Source organism: Oncorhynchus mykiss, chromosome 19 (genome assembly GCF_057628025.1).
Source record: "Oncorhynchus mykiss isolate SJ-2025 chromosome 19, ASM5762802v1, whole genome shotgun sequence".
NCBI classification, from domain to species: domain Eukaryota; kingdom Metazoa; phylum Chordata; class Actinopteri; order Salmoniformes; family Salmonidae; genus Oncorhynchus; species Oncorhynchus mykiss.
The window spans coordinates 49,500,679-49,513,839 of record NC_143040.1 but is presented as its reverse complement, the minus strand read 5'-3'; the positions used below and the strand labels follow the sequence as shown (position 1 = coordinate 49,513,839).

Here is a 13,161-nt window from a genome sequence, read left to right as displayed (position 1 = left end):
GTGGCAAGAAGAAAGCCATTTCTTAAAGATATCCATAAAAAGTGTTGTTTAAAGTTTGCCACAAGCCACCTGGGAGACACACCAAACATGTGGAAGAAGGTGCTCTGGTCAGATGAAACCAAAATTGAACTTTTTGGCAACAATGCAAAACGTTATGTTTGGCGTAAAAGCAACACAGCTGAACACACCATCCCCACTGTCAAACATGGTGGTGGCAGCATCATGGTTTGGGCCTGCTTTTCTTCAGCAGGGACAGGGAAGATGGTTAAAATTTATGGGAAGATGGATGGAGCCAAATACAGGACCATTCTGGAAGAAGTCCTGATGGAGTCTGCAAAAGACCTGAGACTGGGACGGAGATTTGTCTTCCAACAAGACAATGATCCAAAACATAAAGCAAAATCTACAATGGAATGGTTCAAAAATAAACATATCCAGGTGTTAGAATGGCCAAGTCAAAGTCCAGACATGAATCCAATCGAGAATCTGTGGAAAGAACTGAAAACTGCTGTTCACAAATGCTCTCCATCCAACCTCACTGAGCTCGAGCTATTTTGCAAGGAGGAATGGGAAAAAATGTCAGTCTCTCAATGTGCAAAACTGATAGAGACATACCTCAAGCGACTTACAGCTGTAATCGCAGCAAAAGGTGGCGCTACAAAGTATTAACTTAAGGGGGCCGAATACTTTCGCAAGGCACTGTATATATTACAATATAAATACAGTATGATCCCTTTAAGTTAGGGTGTTAGATCTGGGGATGGGTACCAAAACATTTCTGCAGCATTGAAGGTCCCCAAGAACACAGTGGCCTAGATTCTTAAATGGAAGAAGTTTGGAACCACCTAGACTCTTCCTAGAGCTGGCCGCCCGGCCAAACTGAGCAATCGGGGGAGAAGGCCCTTGGTCAGGGAGGTGACCAAGAACCTGGTGGTTACTCTGATAGTGCTCCAGAATTCCTCTGTGGAGATGAGCAAACCTTCCAGAAGGATAACCATCTCTGCAGCACTCCACCAATCATGCTTTGAGTTTGCCAAAAGGCACTGTGGCAAAAAAGGGGCCGAGTGATAAATGGCAGAACTAATAAACGGGCTCTGCCATCACACTAAAATGGCCACCCCGACCAGAACTACAGATCACAAAATGGCCAACCGCCAAAACTACAATTCCCCAAAGCAAGGGGAACACTCATAAGGGGTCAAGACAAACCTGGAAGGGGCTGGGGGATCTGTGAATCAAAGAGAAAGTGACTATATATATGTGTGTGTGTGTGTGTGTGTGTGTGTGTTGGGTTTGCCATGTGTGACCTGGACTGTTTTGGACTTACCTGTTGGCGTTTGGACCTGGACATACCGAGAACCCAATTCGTGTACCGAACCCTGCTATCCTTGAGCCATTCTTGCGGCCTGGGTGGACCAGGACGGAGAAACCAACACACAGGTACTGTCCTGTTTGAAAGAACTCTCATTCTGGTGTGATTTTGGTGACGGTCTCCCTCTTAATTTGTGACAAACTCTCCTAACCATGAAGAGGTTTGTCACACGTGGTGGCGAATGCAGGCAAAGTGTGGTCTGAAGTGGATAAAAGGACTAACCGTACCGTTGGTTAGGTAGGGATATTTTTTTTTAGTTGATTTTTTAGTTAAGTAATATCAGGATCAGGATGCTCATCAAATAGCTCATCAGGATGCCATGCGAATGTATCAGGACATGTTACATGTCCAGCACCGCACCAACCAGCTGCTCAGAGAAGAGCAAGAGAGAAACACCCGGGAGTTAAGAGAAGATCTAAAGAGGCTAGTGGCCAAAATTGGGGCTCAGTTACCAGCTGTAAATACCCAGAGGCGGGCCAATCATTTTCTTCAAAAAATGACAAAGCAGGGCGATGTGTAAGCGTACCTCACCATCGAAAGGACAGCAGAGAGGGAGAAGTGGCCAAAACAAGAATGGGCAGGCACAGGCATATTTCGACCTGGAGTTGAAAGATGCACAGGATTACGATAAAAGGAGAGATTCTGACTAGACTGGGAGTGACCGATACCCTGAGGGCACATCGCTTCCACCAGTGGGCCAATAGACCTGACCCCCCCCCCCCCCCCCCCCCGAACAAAGCTGTTCAAGTTGATTCACCTGGCACGGAAATGGTTGCGACCAAAGACCTGTTCATCCGTCAAGACCATCGTACTCGACTAGTTTTAGGGAAGTCTACCCCGAGAATTTTGACGATGGGTTGGCCAGAACGAGGTACTTTCCGCCAACCATCTCGTGTTCCTGGTTGAACGGCATTGTATGGCAGGCACAGGAAGAAAGATCCCCATTCTCCTAACCTGGGCGAACCAGAGGACAAGGTAAGACTGTTCCAGCATTGGGAGGGGGAAGAGAGCAGCGTGGAGCCGTGAGGAAAGAATCCGGAAACTGGGACTTGGGACCCTGTTTTCTGTTTCAATTGTAATTGATCAGGAAATATTGTAGCATACTGCCCTATTAAAGAAGAGCCAATGCAATGTAACCTCTGTGGAAAAAGAAGAAACTGATATATTGTATGCATGTCCTGTGGTAACCACTGTACTTGAAAGACCAAGAAACTAACATATGTGCATGGTGAAGGTTGAAAGGAAAGAGGTTGCAGCCCTGCTTGATTCCGGCAGTATTTTAACTGGTCGTTGCAAACCTAGTGCCGACTCATGAACTGGATACAAGTCACGATGTCCGTGTTACGTGCATTCATGGGAATACCTGCCCGTACCCCACAGCCTTAATGAGCATACAAACCTAGGACGGGCTGCTGGATTATGAGGTTGGCGTGGTCCCAAAGATGCCATATGATGTAATACTGGGTAGACCTAGCTCATGGGCATATTCAGGGTAGACACCTCAGTATCGATAAAACCCAAGACCGGATTGTAAGGAAGTTTTACTTGCCAGGAATTCAGGCTGAGGTGGCTCGACATTGTGGAGAGTGCGCTGAGTGCCAGTTAACAGCTCCCCGACCAGCTTTTAGAAGCCTGTTTGTGCCACTCCCCATAATCAAAACGCCATTTGAGAGGATATCGATGGACATAGTGGGCCCACTTCCCAACTCCGTCTTTAAATGTCCTTGAGTGGCCCGGACTTGAACTCGATTGAACATCTTTGGAGAGACCTGGAAATATTTGGCAAGTGACACTCCCCATCCAAACTGACAGAGCTTGAGAGGATCTGCAGGAAATAATGGGAGAAATTCCCCAAATACAGGTGTGCCAAGCTTGTAGCGTCATACCCAAGAAGACTCGAGGCTATAATCGCTGCCAAAGGTGCTTCAACAAGTAAAGGGTCTGAATACTTATGGAAATGTAATATTTTTTTTTATTACAAACATTTCTAAAAACCTGTTTTGCTTTGTCATTATGGGGTATTGTATGTGGATTGATGAGGAAAAAATAACAATTTAATCCATTTTAGAACAAGGCTGTAACGTAACAATGTTGGAAAAAGTCAAGGGGTCTGAGAACTTTCCGAATGCACTGTATGTATCAAGTTAGGTAGGACTTTTGCCATTATATTGCTTATAAGCTTTGTTATTTTATTGTCACTATTTATTAAACTTCTATAATCAGCAGGAGACTCTACTGATTTTTGTGGTTTAATTTAACTTGAATAACTGTTTTTAAAAGGAAGTTTCTAAATTTGATTTAACTTTTGCGGAGTATGAGATTACCATTCCCATAATGTACGCCTTAAAGGCATCCCTAATTATATTGGGGGTCTGCTTTATTCTGTCATCTGTCTACATTTGTCATTTATTATTTAGTCCATGTATTTGAATACATTTCGGGTCCAGAAGATGCACTCTGTTCATTCTCCAAATTCTGTAACTAAGAGTTTTCTATTGGTGTAATTAAGCATGTTACCAGAGAATGATCCGATATCCCTATATCATGAATGTTTTAAACCAGTAAATTGATGAGTGCATTTTTGGAAATAGAAATGTAGTTGATTCTTGAATAGCTTTTCTTACTTGGAATGGTGAGGAAGATTTACATAACTACTCATTAGATTTTATTTGCCGTGCTCACTTCCTAAGCCAATATTGGGGTGGAAAGTGATCATTAACATAACACTGTTTAGCATAAACTCATAAAACAGCCAACAGAGTGAGTGATGCTTCTGACGAGTTTTGAGTTCCCATCATCTCGCTCCACTTCATAGTTTATCTTACTTGGAGAAAAAAGGAGTAGTCTTTTGTAGTTGAGAATAGTGATCTCCAGGTGTCCTGTAAATTATTTGTAGGGATTACATTTTTCAGCCTCTTTAGAGGCGTCTGTCAATCATTTGTGTGAATTAGGTCACCTGCTAAAATAATAGTTCCTATCTGGATTTTTTTTTTGTTTCAGCTTTATTTAACTAGGCAAGTCAGTTAAGAACAAATTCTTATTTTCAACAACGGCCTAGGAACAGTGGGTTAACTGCCTTGTTCAGGGGCAGAACGACAGATTTTTACCTTGTCAGCTTGGGGATTCGAACTTGCAACCTTTTGGTTACTAGCCCAACGCTCTAACCACTAGGCTTACCCTGCTGCCCCATTTGATCTAATATAGCTTGAATTTTGTCTAAAATTGTGGGATATACAATGAAATCAGTGTAAGGTATAATTCAACATCAGAAAAGTAATTTTTACATTATAATCTACAGGATTCTACTTAATCAGGTAAGAAAGAGCCCTAAAACATGCTATGATATATTGATTCTGATATTAGTGAAAATCTGTTTGTATGCCTAGTACAGTACTACACAGAACACTGTTATGGAATCTATTTAGAATCTACGTTGGAAATAATCTATCATACAAGTAACCCCCTTTCAATTATGTTTATTCTTGTTGGAGTCAATTCACATCCAAAACTTGAGGGAAGGTCAGCTTTGCTTCTTTGCTCGTACATTTTGTTCTCAATGTTGCACCCTTGGATGTAGTTCCACTGTCATATTTTGAAATGAAGTAGCACCATTAAAAAGTAACGTGTCTCAGATCACTGAGGTGGATGTGGGTGGCTCCGTTTAGTCTCAGTGATGTCACAGCCTCTGAGTATCAGATGGGTCTCGGATGGGGAGTGGGAGGGGCAAAGCCTGGTCACATTTCCTGTAACTGCTAGTTTGACTAGTGTTTACTGCAGTCAAACTGGGACTCCTGCTGGAAAACAAAGCGCCCTTCACCACTACCACTTCCCTGTGTGGCCATTGGCCTGAGTCCCTGATAACCTTTAACGCCAAGCCACTGTCCCCTCTGGCTCTGGAACACACTAATTGGTCTGATGGTGACCCTCCCAGTCCCACCTTTCACAATGATGAGACGTAATGGGAGCCCCCCTCCTTCCTATCTACCTCCCTTCCTCCCTCAGCCCTACTTCTCACACAGATGGGAGCCGAGATGATCTCTCTTGCTCACTCATTAGCAGGAGGGCTGAGTGGGTTATTATTGCCATGCCCTGTGGAATGTTTGTGGTTTTCCCAGCATGGAGCAGTGTGTGAGGGCCTATGCACTGCCATGCCCCCCTGTGTCTGTCCACACGCTTGGCCCCCTTTTTATAAGGGTAAACACTTATCTACCCTGCCAAAGGCTGATGGGCCAATTTACCTTAATTACTGCATGGCTTAGGGCTCTCACAGACCCCTGCCCCCTCTCTTGATGAGATGAAAGTGCCTCAGGGCTGTTTTAAATACACCCTCCCACTGTGTCCACAGGGTACACGCATACACAATATACAGTACACAAATTCTCATTTTTTGTTTAATGTCCTTATTGCAACAACTTTTTATTTATTTAAAAAAAAAAAAAAAAAATCTTATTTTTATGCACAAGGCCTTATGTTTTGATGTGTATTTTCTCCACTACCAATGTGTCTGCATTGTGGTGCTTGTGAAATATGTTGTACACTTACAGTAAAAGACTGCATGACTCAAAGGCTGCTTTTACACAGGCAGCCCAATTCTGATCTTTTTCCACTAATTGATCTTTTGCCCAGTCAGATCAGCGCGTTTGCCCATAATTTGGCAAAATATCAGAATTGGGCTGCCTGTGTAAAAGTGATTCCATCATGTTTCATCATGGCCCATGGCAAAGTATGTATGGACATGTGAATCTATTTTATGCATGATCTAAAAGTAGGCTCACGTCAGGGCCTGTAATCCACAAAGCGTCTGAGTAGATAATTGGTTTTGCGTGCTGAGAACATTTTACTTCTACTCTTATGGGTACAAATAAAAGCTATGCATGGAGCCTCTTTTAGTCATCAGAGTCCCACCTAGTCGACAAATATTTAGGAGACCTCGAGCTGTTCTAACCAGTTAAGGGATACCAGCAGATGTCTTGATAATAGAGAAGGGCAGCGAGTCAGTGGTTCCTGTGCCAAATTATTGCGCAATTGCTTTTTAAAAGTTGTTAAAAGAATGTATTGATATTTCTATATGATCAATCCATAAATAATCTAGACCTGCAACCGTATCTCTTGCGCGTTTGACAATGATTTTACATGTGGCCTATTTCACATGATATCTAAAATAAGTACAACCACAAGGCTAATAAATAATCACATTTTTCTTTCAATTATTTAATTAACCTATATCACGTTGTTTAAAAAAGCCTTCATTGGGAATGCATATAAGAATTGGGCAATTAAGGCATTTGATTGTGTTCAATGAAAATTATTGAAAGGTCTAACATTTTATGCAACATTATGGGCAAGTGACTACTGTGCCAAAGCGATAGTCGTTACACGGTAGTGACATAACGGTAATATTATCAAAATTCTGATTTTAAACGACCCTCGGGATTGGTTAAAAAAAAATATACACTGCTCAAAAAAATAAAGGGAACACTAAAATAACACATCCTAGATCTGAATGAAATATTCTTATTAAATACTTTTTTCTTTACATAGTTGAATGTGCTGACAACAAAATCACACACAAATGATCAATGGAAATCGAATTTACCAACCCATGGAGGTCTGGATTTGGAGTCACACTCAAAATTAAAGTGGAAAACCACACTACAGGCTGATCCAACTTTGATGTAATGTCCTTAAAACAAGTCAAAATGAGGCTCAGTAGTGTGTGTGTGTGGCCTCCACGTGCCTGTATGACCTCCCTACAACGCCTGGGCATGCTCCTGATGAGGTGACGGATGGTCTCCTGATGGATCTCCTCCCAGACCTGGACTAAAGCATCCGCCAACTCCTGGACAGTCTGTGGTGCAACACACAGTTGGTGGATGGAGCGAGACATGATGTCCCAGATGTGCTCAATTGGATTCAGGTCTGGGGAACGGGCGGGCAAGTCCATAGCATCAATGCCTTCCTCTTGCAGGAACTGCTGACACACTCCAGCCACATGAGGTCTAGCATTGTCTTGCATTAAGAGGAACCCAGGGCCAACCGCACCAGCATATGGTCTCACAAGGGGTCTGAGGATCTCATCTCGGTACCTAATGGCAGTCAGGCTACCTCTGGCGTACACATGGAGGGCTGTGCGGCCCCCCAAAGAAATGCCACACCACACCATGACTAACCCACCGCCAAACCGGTCATGCTGGAGGATGTTCTCCACGGCGTCTCCAGACTCCGTCACGTCTGTCACATGTGCTCAGTGTGAACCTGCTTTCATCTGTGAAGAGCACAGGGCGCCAGTGGCGAATTTGCCAATCTTGGTGTTCTCTGGCAAATGCCAAACGTCCTGCATGGTGTTGGGCTGTAAGCACAATCCCCACCTGTGGATGTCGGGCCCTCATGGAGTCTGTTTCTGACCGTTTGAGCAGACACATGCACATTTGTGGCCTGCTGGAGGTCATTTTGCAGGGCTCTGGCAGTGCTCCCCCTGCTCCTCCTTGCACAAAGGCGGAGGTAGCGGTCCTGCTGCTGGGTTGTTGCCCTCCTACGCCCTCCCCCACGTCTCCTGATGTACTGGCCTGTCTCCTGGTAGCCAGGAAGCATAGGAACTGAGAAGTGGTCTGTGGTCCCCACCTGCAGAACCACTCCTTTATTGGGGGTGTCTTGCTAATTGCCTATAATTTCCACCTGTTGTCTATTCCATTTGCACAACAGCATGTGAAATTTATTGTCAATCAGTGTTGCTTCCTAAGTGGACAGTTTGATTTCACAGAAGTGTGATTGACTTGGAGTTACATTGTGTTGTTTAAGTGTTCCCTTTATATTTTTGAGCAGTGTATATACCTCCTAATACATTCTAAACTCTCACCATTACAATAACAGGGGAGGTTAGCATTTTGCCTCCAACTTTCTCACTCAACATCATTCACGATTAATTTAGGATTATCCTTAATCATGGTAGCATCCACATTAACTTTAGAAACATTATATTCTTATTTACAATAAAAGTGACTCCAAAATGACACTACATTATTTACCATTTATTTATATTGGGTGCAAAATAACCTGAAACAACCAAAACAAACAGCAAATGCATCCAACAGGTTTGTAGAGTCACACGTTTGATGCAGTCATTGTGTGCTAGGAATATGGAACCAAATACTTAACTGTTGACTACTTTAATACACTTAAGTGAATTTGTTCCAATAACAGCCCTCCATAATTTTGGTTCCCTAAAATGGGGGGACTATGTACAAAAAGTGCAGTAGTTTCTAAACGGTTCACCCGATATGGATGAAAATACCCCCTTGTATCATTTCAAATCCAAAATGCTGGATTACAGAGCCAAAGTAGCAACAAAATTGTCGCTGTATTAGGCAAGAATTTAAGAGTAGGCAAAGTGATCCTGTCAGGCCAAAAAAGTTTTACCATTGCAACATTTAATGTAGACACATTCACCATTGTCTGAAGCGTGCTATTGAGTTCACAGCTGGCGATGCGTCATCTTGATTGGTTATACCCATCATTTGCAACAATGTCAATGAGCTTCATGACCATCTTTCCATTGCAGTACCTCAAACCGTCTGTCGTGATTACCAGCGAAGAAACTTTTATGAATTGAATTTATTGCTGGCTCAGTTTGTCTGAGCATCCAAAAACCTACTCTGCGTTGGGAGCTTTTTTTTTTTAGTCTTAAAACAGGTTTTAACAGGATTCCTAAGACCTTTTCTGAGACGCTTTGTCAATATGGTCTTTGTGTTCCACATGACAAACTTCAGATTAAACTCCAGGCTAAGTGTTGTCATGTTCTGTATTTATCATAATGTCTGTGAGCTCTGAGAGAATGTGTGAGCCAGGAATATCACACTGTAGCTATACCACTGGGCAATTATGTCTCAGGAAGGGAGATTATACCACTGGGCAATTATGTCTCAGGAAGGGAGATTACTGGCACCCCCATAGTAACTGCTCTAAATAAAGCGGGCCAAAACTGTAACTGCAGTTAATCCAGGCCCAGGGCAGAGACAACAGCTGGAGTCGTTCCACCTCAAAAGAGCACAGGGAAGAGGACAAAAACCATTCTTTTGTTGAAATATAATTTGATCAGTGAGAAATTAAGCTAATTGATCGCACACAAATAAGTTATTTATGTTTGACCAAGTAAGTAGTAGGGCTCCCGAGTAGACCGTCATTGTAAATAAGAATTTGTTCTTAACTGACTTGCTGACTTAACTGACAAAAATATGAAACTGCGGCTTGGAGTATTGTCTAACATTGTCGAAAGACCCATGGGGCGGCGCACAATTGGCCCAGCGTGGTCCGGGTTAAGGGAGGGTTTGGCAGGGATGTTCTTGTCCCATCGTGCTCTAGCGACTCCTGTGGCGGGCTGGGTGCAATGCACGCTGACACGGTCGCCATGTGTTCGGTGTTTCCTCCAAAAGGGTTTGTGTGGCTGGCTTCCGGGTTAAGCGGGCGTTGTGTCAAGAAGCAGTTGTGGCTTGGCTGGGTTGTATTTCGGAGGATGCACGGCTCTCGACCTTCGCGCCTCCGGAGTCCGTACGGGAGTTGCAGCGATGAGACAAGACTGTAACTACCAATTGGATACCATGAAAAAGGGGTAAAAAGTAAAGAATGAAATGTAAGAAATCCAAATAAATGGTCAAAAGTCACTCATGGACCACCCAAATCCCACACCAAGCCTACCCAAACAGAATACAGTATCATTTTTTTTACATCTTAATCATTGTTAGGTTTGATCCAAATCAGATGTTGGGTACTATATTTATTGAATATTATATGAATCCTATTAATTAAAATGGGCAATTTGGGTGCAATCAATTATTTTAATTTCTCAAATGAAATTATATTAAAAAAATAATGTTTCAGGAATGCTTATCTGTTTCTAACTACAGAAGCAATTTCAGAACAATCTGAGATGCTAGGTGTCATAGCTTGCTGAAATGACATTGAACAACTTGTTGGCATGTGATGCTGGGGTTCCCTCACACATCCTGTGAGAAAAACGACACTGTTAAAGGCACAGTCTTTCATCTTTCAACTTCATGTGTATCTGTGTGAGTCCATGATAGGGGCCTAGTGGGTGTGTCAGTCTGTGTGGGAAGTAGTGTTATTGGAAGAATTTTCTAATGAAAACAATTAGTGGATCAGTCGGGATTAGGGTCTAGGTTAGTTTAAAGGAGACGGGAAGACCAGCCCCAGGACAGTCTGGTTCTGGTCCCAGGCAGCTAGCCCAGGCCCTCCCTCTTTCCCCAACCTAATCCCTAACACTGTTTCCCTTTACCATAGCCACTGACTAACTCTCTCTCTCACTTACCCTGTTCCAAACACTTCTCCCCTCACTTCATTTGCTCCATCTGTCCCTTTGCCCCTCTCTCTCCTGCTCTGTCATATTCGGGGTGGCAGTCTGACCCACAGGAAGTGACCTAAAGTCCGGCCTCTGATTGGCTGTCAGAAGAGTTTGGGGGGAGTGAGGGGGCGAAACACCTGGATTAGCGTCAGGGATCATTATGGTTAGCATTCCTTCCCTTTCCATTCTGGCCGCCCTGACGGGGGCTTCTGTAGTGGGAACATCTGCATAGTGTCTAACTCAGCACAGCAGGCTTAGCTGGGGGGATCCCCAGAGTCTGCTGCCCCACCTCTGTCAGCTTGCTAGAGACGAGGACTAATATTCTAAACCTGTGTCTGTCTGACCTGTGGTTGGAACAGCATATTTGACTGTATTTGCTTTTGTGTGTGAATAATGTGTTTGCACTCCAATAACTCACTCTTTTTAATGACCGTCTCTGTTGATATTCCTCCCCAGCCATGTCGTCATACATGTTCATCTTGAAAACCGAGCTTCCTGCAGCCATCGCCAGCTTCCTAAGCCGGTACGCATAAGCTTCCAGCATTATCAATTCAAATAAGTAGACCTTTATTCAAACAAACATAAAATCCTAGTAATCGTGCCATTCTTTCCCTATGGTGCATTAATCATATGACCTGACTGACAGGTAAAATGCCATTAGAGCAGATTTGGATCAAACAACAGACATAAGATCAAGAGAATACTAACCACAAGGCTACAAAACCTGGAATCAACTACCCATACCTAGCCAGGCATCAGAGATTCCGCTAAGATCACATGAAGAATGTGGAGGAAACATGTCACCAAACCAAAATACACGGCTACACTGTTTAGCAGGGCTTGGAGAAAAGCCTGTGTGGTGTTGTATAACGTGGAGCAGCAGTGGAGGAAATGTACCTCTGACTGAGAGAGAACCATTCATCAGACCCCATCAGCACCCAGTGTCCTGTCCTTCATTTGGGCCTAGCTGCCTGTGTAAATGTACCTTCCACTCTCCCTACGCCCTGAAAACAGCCCACAGAGAAGTCCAAGGCCAAACTTTTTACTTCTATCATTTTATTATCAGCCACACTGAGCTGAGCAGAGAGCTGTGGCTGGCCCAATCCGTCAACATCTGACTCTTCCCCTTACAGCTGCTTTGTATTAGAGGCTCTCCCTCGCCCCAAATCTCTCGCACATGTTCCCCGGAATCAGAGCGATACAACGGGATATCAGTTCTGCCATTCTAATTATGGCCCACGCTGAGGGAAACAAAACAGTGCTGATAATGAGTGGCTTTGGGATGTTAACACACTCTTATTGAAGCACATTAAACGCTAAATAATACATTTGATTTATATTAAAAAGCATTTTCCCTTTGCAGCCTCATTTATCTTTATCCTAGAGTAAAAGAGTTGTGGTCTATTTTGGAGCCTTTGGATTATGTCTAGTGATTTATGTACTGCCTACAATAAGTCAATGGGTCCTTGTTAAAGCCTACTGACACAGCCAGGTTTCTACAGTGCTACCATTTTACAGTAGTCTCCTAAATATTTTGCTGTGCTGCCTGGAATTTTAATTTGAGAGCCCCAGTGCCCCTACAAGAAAACAAACACCTCGATAATAATTGTTGTAATGGTTACTTTGCTGTACCGCTGCCTCTGGGTGCCATAGAGAATACACTGAGCATATATTAGGGACCGCCATGCCTGCATCATTACTACAGGAAAAATGGCAGGTTTCTAGCTCAAACTGTTCAAATGTTATGACCCATATTACCGGCGGAAACGCATTTTACATTCATAAACCATGTTGCGGGCCATTAACCTTGTTCAGTAATGTTACAGCATTAGCTAGCTAGCTAATTACCTGCTAACCACAGATGAACGTTATCATATTCTTTGTGGTAATTCTACCAGTAGTGTGCAAACATTTGGTGGCACAGAAAAATTGAGAGCTTCTTCAGGAGATAAGCTTCAAAAGTAGCTAGGATTCATATAGGCTCAATGAAGGCTACATCTTAATCAATTTTCTGGTGCTCCTTAACCCTGTATTTTGTGATTGCTGGCAATTTTTATCATTAAAGGACCCCCACCAGAGGCAGTTGCCGCCACTATTTCGGCATAATTTCCTGTCCTGGAGAGAAAATACACACACAAAATGTTCCACCTCCGAAGAATGACGAAAGCTAACATTACTTATTTTTTCACGAATTTGGTATGGAAATTTCCACATGGAGTTGGTTAACATCAACAAATAGGGCACTGACAGCTGTCAGTGTAGCTAGCTACCATGCTAATCTTATCTAGCTAGCTAATGTTATCTGTTATTGGTGTTTGTTGTATTTTTTTTCACTGCGCCATATTCAGAAAATTAACCAGCTGGTTCTGGAGCTAGATTTGTCATACGCATTGATTTAGGGAAAACTTTGCCAAAGATGGAAACCACATGCCTA

General features: G+C 43.2%; 1 protein-coding gene across 12 annotated transcripts in view; it reads left to right on the top strand.

Moving 5' to 3' along the window:
* Nucleotides 1-13,161, top strand: part of LOC110497839 (solute carrier family 38 member 6) — a 35,731-nt gene that overhangs the window by 8,188 nt on the left and 14,382 nt on the right. For 6 of the 12 annotated variants that reach the window (XR_016488968.1, XR_016488969.1, XR_016488974.1 and 3 more), the window contains one exon: nucleotides 11,184-11,250. The exons of the other annotated variants lie outside the window; for them this stretch is intronic. The gene's annotated coding sequence lies outside the window, so the exon portion shown is untranslated. The remainder of the gene's footprint in view (nucleotides 1-11,183; nucleotides 11,251-13,161) is intronic. 12 annotated transcript variants of the gene reach the window in all.